Raw genomic sequence first — 10360 nt, forward strand, 5'->3', positions numbered from 1 at the left:
TCGTTGTTGTTATGTGCCATCGAGTCAGACCCGACTCATAGCGACCCCTCCTTGGGTTTCCGAGGCAGTATCTCTACAGAAGTAGAGATTTACTGTGTTGGAAACCCAATGGGGGTGTCTAGGAGCCTGAATCAAATAGATGGAGGTGGGTTTGGTTTTGGTTTTGGTTTATCAATATAGGGTGTATCCTAAACCTAATCACTTCTGAATTATGAGAAGAGCAGATTTCAAAAAACTCACTGCCATCCAGTAGATTGCAACTCATGGTGACCCCTCCTTGGGTTTCCTATAGGTGGGATCTCTGCAGGAGTAGATTGCCCAGTCTAGATTAGACACAGAAATTTGAGCAAAAATGGGGTAAAATAGATGCCACATATAGATTGCCAAGGAACTGAGGAACACCGGAACTACAGAAGCAAAAGAGACAAGGATCTTCCCCCGAGAGGCAACAGAGAGAGACTTCTAGAGAGATTTCAGAGACTTAGATTTCTAGCTTTCTAAACTGTGAAAACATAAATTCCTTTTTTTTTTTTTTAATTCCACTCGCGGTATTTGTGTTACAGCAGCACAAGGTGACTAAGACAAGAACGATCTATATACAAGAAAGATCTAGATACAGCTTGTGCTTCTGCTTTCCTTCCTTTCTGCTTTTTCACCAAGGTGGTGCTTGTGTGAGATCTTTTAAATGGGTATGTATAATGAGGGAGACAGGAAGGGCACTGGGTGTAGCCTCTGGAGAAAGAAATTCCTGAGTTTGAAATGTAGTTTTGCTTTTTACTCTTTTTTTTTTTTTAAACTTTATTAAAATATTGCATTCATTTCACATATATATTTTTCTCTCCCCACCATTTTCACTACTAGTACATCCTATCATAATATCCATTCATACTTAAAACCAAGCAAAGGGTAGAGTTTCATCTTTAAAAACTAAACTGCCATTTTGGACAACACATTTTGGCAAAGGAACCTGAACAACATTTATCAGACACTACAGGGAAAGTTCTCACCCTGCACTATGAAAAGAACAGCCAGATATCAAGTGTTACAGGAATTAAATAAGATGGAAACTTTTAGCAAAGTGTTTAAACTATTTTCTTAAAGAAACTTCCTCCACTGCCAGAGATCTTGAATAGCCTCCTAGCCAGTCATCTGGAAGCAATTTTTCACATTATTGATGGATTTGGCTTCCACTTTGGGAAGAGAACCAACTTTTTTTACACTTGCTTGCATTTTTGCATTAATGTTTTCTATAGAACTAGGTCCATTCAATATTTTAGGAGTTTTTCCCTGTTGTTTGAAGGATTCTTGATCCTTTGGTTGGTGTTGATAGTTTTAAGTCTTTTCTGGTTTTATTTTTCTACATTTTTGACTGGAGTATCCCATATGTATTTCTTCACTGGAGTTTTTCTTTAGTTTCTTTAACACCAAAATCGTCATCATCATCATCATCATCATCTTCTTCTTCTTCATTATCAGCAAGTTTAATTTTTCTGTGGATTTTTTTTTTTTACCACCTGCAGGAACAGATCACTTTCCTGATATATTTAAGAGTTTCACATCCTCCTCCTCTTCATCATCTGACTCTGTATCTTCCTCTAGAGCTACTAAGTGCTGTGCACTAACTAATTTGCACAGGCCTTGAACCACACTTCAATTGTAAGACTATAAGTGGTGCTATTTCAAAGCTCCAAGGGAGACTGTTGCCTGTACAGATATTTTCAAAGTTGCCAGTGTTACTTTAATTGGACTGCCTCCATAATTCATTGCCTCTGCTTCAAAAATGTGCAATACATCCTTTGTACCAGCCCCTAAACTGACCATTCTTAAAGGTAACTGGTGCTCATTTTCATCATTCTGGAATTTCCATTCTTTGCAATGTCATCCATAGTTTCTTATGATCCATGCAACTGAATGCCTTTGTCAAGCCAATACAACACAGGTAAATGTCTTTCTGGTAGTCCCTGTTTTCAGTCAGGATTCATCTGACATCAGCAATGATATCCCTTATTCCACATTCCCTTCTGAATTTGGCTTGAATTTCTGCCAGTTCTCTGTTGATGTATTGCTGTAACTCTTTTTAAATTATTGTCAGCAAAGTTTTATTTGCCTTTACATTAATGATATTGTTCGATAATTTCTGTATTCTCTTGGCCCATCTTTCTTTGGAATGGACACAAACATGAATGTCTTTTGGTTGGTTGACAGGTAGCTGTCTTCCAAATTTCTTGGCACAGACATCTGAGTGCTTTCATTGTTGCGTCCGTTTGTTGAATATCTCAGTTGGTATTCCATCGGTTCCTGGAGCTTTGTTTTTCCATCTTGCCTTCAGTGCAGCTTGGACATCTTCCTTCAATACTATCATTTTCTTGATCATATTTTGCTTCCTGAAATGGTTTAACATTGACAAATTCCTTTTGGTAGAGTGACTCTGTGTACTCCTTCCATCTTCTTTTGATGTTTCCTGCATTGTTCAATATTTTGCCCATAGAATTCTTCAGTATTGCAACTCCAGGCAATATGGAGAATGAGAATTCCAGAACACTTAACCATGTTCATGAGGAACATGTACATACAATAAGAGGCAGTTGTTCAAACAGAACAAGGTGATATTTCATGGTTTAAAATCAGGAAAGGTGTGTGTCAGTTATATCTTTTCACTAAACATATTCAATCTGTATGCTAAGCAAATTATCCAAGGATCTGGGCTATAAGCATAAGCATTGGAACAAGACTCATTAACAACCTGTGATATGCAGATGACACAACTTTGCTTGCTGAAAGCAAAGAGGACTGGGAGCACTTACTGATGAAGATCAAAGACTACACCTCAACATAAAGAAAACAGAAATCCTCACAACTAGACCAATAAGCAACATCAGGAAAAATGGAGAAAAGGTTGAAGTTGTCAAGGATTTCATTTACTTGGATCCACAATCAAGGCCCATGGAAACAACAGTCAAGAAATTAAAAGATATATTTCCTTGGGCAATTTCACTACAAAAGACTTTCTTAAAGTGTTAACTAGCAAAGATGTCACTTTGAAGACTAGAGTGCACCTGACCCAAGCCAGAGTATTTTCAATCACCTTATATGCATATGAAAACTGGACAATAAATAAGGAAGATAGAAGATGAATTGACTCATTTGAATTAGAGTGTTGTTGAAGAATATTGCATATACCATGGATGGCTGGAAGAATGAAAAAATCCATCTGGGAAGAGTATAGCTGGAATACTCCTTAGAAGTCATCAGAGTGAGACTTCATCTCTCATATTTTGATCATATTGTCAGAAGGTACCAATCTCTAGAGAATGATATCATGTTTGGTAAAATAGAGGGTCAGTGAAAAAGAGGAAGGCCCTCAATGAGATGGACAGACACAGTGGTTGCAAAAATGGGCATAAGCATAGCAACTATCGTAAGGATGGTGCAAGGCTGGGAAGTGTTCTGTTCTGTCATACATAGGGTTGTTATGAGTTGGAATTGACTCAATGGCACCTAACTACAACAACAGTTTTCATCATTACCCACCTATTTTGGTTATCTAGTGCTGCTCTAACAGAAATTACCACAAATGGGAGGACTTTAACAACAGGAGTTTATTCTCTTACAGTTTTATAGGTTAGAAGTCTAAGTTCAAAGTACCAGGCTCTAGGGGCTGGGTAAAAGCCCTTCAACCTTGGGCTCCAGCACTGCCACTTGCTGCTGGCCCTCTGGAGCTGGAGGCATCTCTTCACTCAGGTAGCTGCTGGCTGCTGAGGCTAACAAGCCCGAGGTCCACAAATAAAATGGCACAGTCTCAATATTACCAAACAACATGGCAGATCACTAGTTTATGCCCAGAGACAGTCCCAAGATCAGCAGGAAACATGGCAGGATGCTGAATGAAGACTCAGCTTCATTCAAGGTCCAAGCATGCTAAAAAGCTGCAGACCATTCTCAAAGCTTCTCCTTCTATAGTGGAAGCAGACCACATCCCTAAAGCATCTACCCAGCTGCTCATTGTAGATTCCACTATGGAGTTGATTACCAGTCTCATCATGGGGAATAACTACAACCAGCTGCCCAGCCATTCAAAACCAGGCCAAGTCAACACATAACCTTCACTACCACACCACCTTAAATCTTTATCCAAAGCTTAAAGTGGTCTTTATCTTTATCTAAAGCTTAAAGGCCTTGTTGGCCTTTATTTCATAACAAAAAATATAATTTTGGGGCTTAAGGGGGCTCATGTCCATGTCCATCAAACCTTTCATGGAGTAGCGGCATGTACTTAGGCGGGAGAGAAGAACAGAGATAAACCTCTACTGTTGCTGAGAAAAGCTGCACAGGATGGAATCATACCAGGGAGGCCATTTATTCTTTATGTAATTAACATCTTCTTAGGAGCTCTGGTAGCATAGTGCCTAAGGCACTTGACTGCTAACCAGAAGGCTGGCGGTTCAAACCCACCAGCCACTCCTCGGAAGGAAGGTTGGGCAATCCTACTTCCGTAGTGATACTGCCTCGGAAACCCAAGGAGGGGTCGCTATGAGTCGGGGCCGACTCAACGGCAAATAACAACAACAACAACAACAATTAACATTTTCTTAGTTAGCTTTCTTAGTTGGGATATTGGAGTAATATTCACCTTGCAAGGTTGTGAAATAGGTAATAATAGGTGCATTTACTGAGAACATATTATGTATCAGGCTCTCTTCTAAGTACTTTACTTTGTGTTAATTCATTGAATTTTCACGAAAAGTTGGCATCTTAGTTATCTAGTGGTGCTATAACAGAAATACCACAGGCCAGTGGCTTTAACATACAGAATTTAGGAGGCTAGAAGTTTGAATTTATGGTGCTAAATAAATTCTTTTATTTATTTAGCTTTGTTTGCTCTGGAGGAAGGTCTTTGCTCCTTTGAGCTTCTTCTGGTCAACACTCATGTGGCTTTGGCATCCCTACTTCTTTCATTTGCTTGTTTAATCTCTTTTATATCTCAAAAGAGATTGATTCAAGATATATACTACACAAATCCTGTAACATTAACATAACAAAGACAACCCATTCCCAGATAAGATTATAACCATAAGCATAGAGGTTAGGATTTACAATACGTATTTTTTGCGGGCACAATTCAATCCATAACACTTGGTAAGGCAGGTAACATTATTATTCCCATTTCACAGATAAAGAAACTGAAACACAGAAAAATGAACTTAATTGTGCAAAATTATACAACTAGCTAATAGAGAAGCCAGGATTATGAACCTGGACAAACTGTTTCTAATGCATGTATTCTTAATGTCTTTGCTATATTGTCTAATTCATAGCATTAGAGATAAAATATGTAAAGTGTCTCACAGCAACTAGCAAGTAGTCAAAGCGTAAAATTATTTTTGAGAAGAGATAGTATGATTGGGGTTTTAAGTCAAGGTATGGCGTTGTTGATTTTCAAACTACTATCAGAACAAGGTGAAATTTCAGGAAAAGAGATGAGGATAATAGATATTCTAGAGAAGTAGTTTACTTTTGGAAACATGAAAAGGATTTGGAGTAGATGTCCCTGGCAAACAGCAGTATCAGTCCTGAGAAGTAACCAGTCTTGAAGGAAGCCTAGGATATTCTGCGGAATGGCTTTCAAGTATTGTGTGGGTAAAGGGCCTCTGTGACCCTCTGTTTGGAAACTCAAAGGAGGCACAATTAGTTCCATCTCTAGAGAACTGAGTTAACGCTCAGTACTCCCAACAAGGTTTTACCTCTTCACCAGAGACCGGAATAGTATCTCTTGCTCCAATAAAAAGAGGGAGGATTTATACACACACACTTAGTCATACACACATCTACACACTCACATACACACATGCTTGCATACCTCCCACACACACATACATGGGATTTTTAATGTTCTGGGCCCCAAGCTCCACTGACCCATTTAACTGGCTTTTGTCTGACATGAAAACCCAACTAGCTTTTGTGTGGTGAAGCTTCCTTCACAGTGTGAATTCCTCCTTCAAAGAAGTATTACAAAGCTCTGCAAAGATCATGGGAGCTGACTTGAAATGGAAAGCAAATATTTAGATGAACCAGAGTTGCTGAATGGATTGTACCTGCTAAGTGCAAAACCTGTTTGGATTTGGAATCTTAGTGGTTCCTAGTGGTCATATAAACTTTTGGGCTGTGGGCAGATAGCAAAGGCCTTGGCCATCCTTCGGCTACACTTTTTAAAAAGCTTCCTCGGAGATAAAGAACCTTATTCACTGCTGTGAAAGATGTGCTGTTAAGTTTACCTCATTCATGTCTGCCATCCATCTCCCAGCAACAGGCCTCTTCGCAGTTATGACTCTTGATTTTAGTAGTCTAGGTTATTTATGCTTGTTGTTCAAGCACCACTGTGTCCCAAACATGGTAACAGCAGTGTAACACTGTTTGCCAAATATATTTATCTCTGGTCACGCTGTTGTGCTGAGCTGGCAAAACAGATGCATTCATAATGCCTGCTCTATTCTGAGTAGGCTCTTGGCTGCTCTTTGGCTCCCACAGAGACTAATCTGGTTGGTCTGCAAGGCAAGAGAGCTTAAGGGAAACCCTGAGGGTCCTTTCCCCATCCAGCTTCCAAAGTGGTAAGTCAGCAGTGGGTAGAGCCACTCCTGAGTGCTAGCCAAGTGATGGCCTTAGGACGACACTTGATGTGCCTTACAAGGCAAGAGATGTTAAAACTGTCCTGAGCTTCCAGGACCCATGGTGAGATTCTGCCTTTCACAGTCATTACCCTTCACCCTATGGTTGTGTTTAGAAAGACTGATTGGCTGTTTGGATAAAAATTAGATTCTGAATTTAAAGCCATGTGGGCATGAAATGATGTTCTAACTGGGTCATGAGATTGCAGCTAGTCCCTGCTACCTCTGTACCTCAGGCCTCCCGTGGAAGAGGCTGTCACTCTTCAGGTGTTATTTAGGGAATCTGAGTTAGAACAAACTCAGGGGATAATTCCATGTGGGAGAGACAGAAAAGCTTGATAAGATGGGGCCAGTAGGTACCTGCAGGGCTTGGAAGCTTTGAAATGTTCCCTGTAGTTCTTAACAATATTTCTTTTTTTCAAATGACACTGAATACACTGTAAGCTTGGGTTAGGCAGGTTAAGGCCTGTTTTTAAAATTGTTAGGTGCCATCAAGTTGGCTCTTAATCATAGCGACAGAACAAAACACTGCCTGGTCATGTGGGTTTTTTAATAGTCATCATTATTATTGTTTTTAAAGTTTATTTTTTTGTTGAGAATATACAGAGTAAACATACACCAATTCAATAGTTTCTACATGTACAATTCAGTAACGTTGATTACATTCTCCAAGTTGTACAAGGTTTCTCACTCTACTTGTCTGAGTTGTTCTTTCCCATTAATCTAAGTTCACCGCCCCCTGAGGTTCCTATCTGATCTTTTGAGTTGCTGTTATTAATTTGATCCCATGTAGATAGTTTTTAAAGGAGCTTAAGGATCAAGGCAGACATTTTTCACTTGGTAAGCTGAACTATTCTTTGGTTTTAAGAAGACTTCAGGGGATATTTTTGATTTAACGTTTAAAAATTATCTTAGGGCAATAGTTTTAGGGATTCATCCAGACTCTATGGCTCTAGAAAGTCTAGAGTCCAAGAGAATTTGAAATTCTGTTCTACATTTTCTCCCTTTTAATCAGGATCCCTCTATAGAATCCTTGATCAAAATGTTAGGTAATAGTAGTGAGTCACTATTATTATTTTTATTTTATTTTATTGTGATTTGGGTGGAAGTTTACAGAGCAAATTCACTTTCCATACAGCAGTTCACACACACGTTGTCTCATGACATTGACTACAATTTACCACAATGCAACAGCTCCCCTCCCACTTCCTCCTGATATTTACCTCTTCCCTGTGTCCATGCCTCCAGGCACTGCTGCCCCCTGAACTGTCTCCCTGTACATAAACAGTCCCTCTTTCTCCCATTTTTATTTTGTAAAATAGAAACAAATAAACAATCAAATGAATTAAATTAGGTAAAGAAAAAAAATCTCTTCAATGTACAAATGTCAGAGGAAAGAGGACACAAGATCAAAGCTGACTTTTTCCTGAAATGATCAACCCCTCTGCTTTTTAGGTGACTGAGGACTAGGTGGTGGGGGTTTAGGAGCAAGTGCTGCTAGTCCAGAGTGCCAGCACCAGCAGGGCAGAAATGATGTGCTTTTCATTATTGTATCCCCTTGCATGCAGACACTTAATGGATAATTATTGAAAGAACAGGTGAATTCTCTCCACTGAAGATACACAATAGTTAATTCACTTTCCTGAAAGATCCAGATGTTCTTTTTGTGGTTCTCAATTGGCAGTGGGTCAGTACCGTCTTTGAGTCAGGGAGAAGCAATGGCAATATTCCACCGAATTTCTGCTCTCCCCAGTGTATAGTTTGGACTAAGCTCCCACTCCTTATTTCTCAGACTTCTTGGTCTATTTAAAAGTAAGGGAGAATCCCAAGAAGATACAGACTTCATGATAAGAAGAGGAGTTTGTTGGCTTATTAATTAACAGAGATGGGCCATAATTATGCCCAAGTCTCTTCAGCTGTCTGCTTTTTTCACATGTAGAAATCTATAACAGAGGCTGTTCTATGGAGATACAGCTGCGAAGAGGATAGGGAACTTGGCAAAAGAAAGGGAGGAAACCAGAAGCAAACTTTGCAGACTTCAGTGGCTCTGAGCCTGCTTGACTGAGCACTGCATGGTAGTCTTTTCATATACCTTTTCAATGTGTGTAGATAATACCTAGCTGTCATTTTAAGTATATTTGGGCCAATTGAGGATTTCTTGTGGGAGTTATGTGAAGTCATGCACAAGTGGAAATAAAGGACTTGTGAGTTTATTCCCCATCTTGTTTGATAACTATCAGAGAAAAGTGATTTGTGCTGCCCACTGGAATTTGCTAATAGTAATAGTTGGCACTTACTTCACAGAGTAGCACTCTTCCAAAATGATTCCTTGAAACCATCATTATAGCAATCTTCTTTAAAGTCCACATGGGAAAAACATGACTCTAACATAAGAGTCTTTTGAAACCAAGGACTGGGGTTGAAGTGGCACCTAGCTTCACTTGATCTTTAGCTAGCCTCCTAAATCTTATTAAATAGTGGTTATTTCCACACATTTTCTGAAATTTCACTGATTAAGGAGTGGAAGGCTGGAGAATAGTGGGGATGTGCAAAGCAAAAATAAACTTTCTTTTAGAAAATACATTATAATTTCTCATTTTCTCTTCAGATGAGCTAAAAGAAATTGATGTATTATACCCAAGATAAGAGGAACTCTGGTGGCATAGTGCCTAAGGCATTTTACTGCTAACCAGAAGGCTGGTGGTTCAAGCCCACCAGCCACTCCTCGGAAGGAAGACTGGACAATCTACTTTGCTAAAGACCTACCTCCTTGGAAACTCAAAGGGGGTTGCTATGAGTTGGAATTGACTTGATGGCAGTGAGTTTTTTTTTTTTCACCCATAGTCTGGGTTAAAAAAAGAAAAAAAAAAAAAGAATGTAACAAGATGAAGACAATTTTATTTGTCTCTTGAGGAGAGCACTTTTTTTTGTTGTCAGGGGATAGTCTTCAATAAGTTACTTGGGATGAAGAGTGAGATAAAAAAAGCTATGTCTGGGTAGTAAATGATAGTCCCTTAACTACAATACAGACAAGAAAGGAAATTTGTGTGCTTTTGAGAGGGTGGGGGTGGGGAGGGTATGAGGAATAGATGGATAGAAGAGGGGTCAACAAGGCTGGTGTAAATGGGGGAAGATCTAGAGCTGGATGCTCCACTAGCAGCAGAGTTGTAGGAGGATTTGGGGGATCAAAAATGTGTTCTCTGAAGTTTTGAGTTGGTTTTGTTGCTGTTTTGTCAACTTCCTCTTCATAGCTTCTGCCCTTATTCTCCCCAACAGAATAATGTTTAGTGAAGTTGGTATCTCTCACTCTTTTTTTCAGGGAGGTCAACTAAACTAACTCACTGCCGTCAAGTTGTTGTTGTTGTTATTTGCCGTCTAGTTGGCCCCGACTCATAGCGATCCCTCCTTGGGTTTCTGAGGCAGTATCACTACGGAATTAGGATTGCTCAACCTTCCGCGAGTTGTTGTTGTTGTTGTTAAGTGCCCTCGAGTCGTTTCCGACTCATAGCAACCCCATGCACAGCAAAACGAAACACTGCCCGATCCCGCACCAGCCCCACAATCCCTGCTATACTTGAGCCCATCATCGCAGCCACCATATCAATCCATCTCCTTGAAGGCCTCCCCCTCTTTCCTCGACCCTCCACCCTACCAAGCATGACATCCTTCTCCAGGGAATGGACCCTTCTTACAACATG

The 10360-nt window shown here is 39.8% G+C and overlaps 1 pseudogene; it reads right to left on the reverse strand.

Annotated features, from left to right (window-relative positions):
• Nucleotides 1-1087: 1087 nt before the first annotated feature.
• LOC103197604 lies at nt 1088-4256 on the reverse strand (annotated as a pseudogene).
• Between the last annotated feature and the right edge of the window lie 6104 nt (nt 4257-10360).

This window comes from Orycteropus afer, unplaced genomic scaffold, assembly GCF_000298275.1.
Source record: "Orycteropus afer afer isolate SDZICR_OR568_19922 unplaced genomic scaffold, OryAfe1.0 scaffold00081, whole genome shotgun sequence".
Classification (NCBI taxonomy): Eukaryota; Metazoa; Chordata; class Mammalia; order Tubulidentata; family Orycteropodidae; genus Orycteropus; species Orycteropus afer.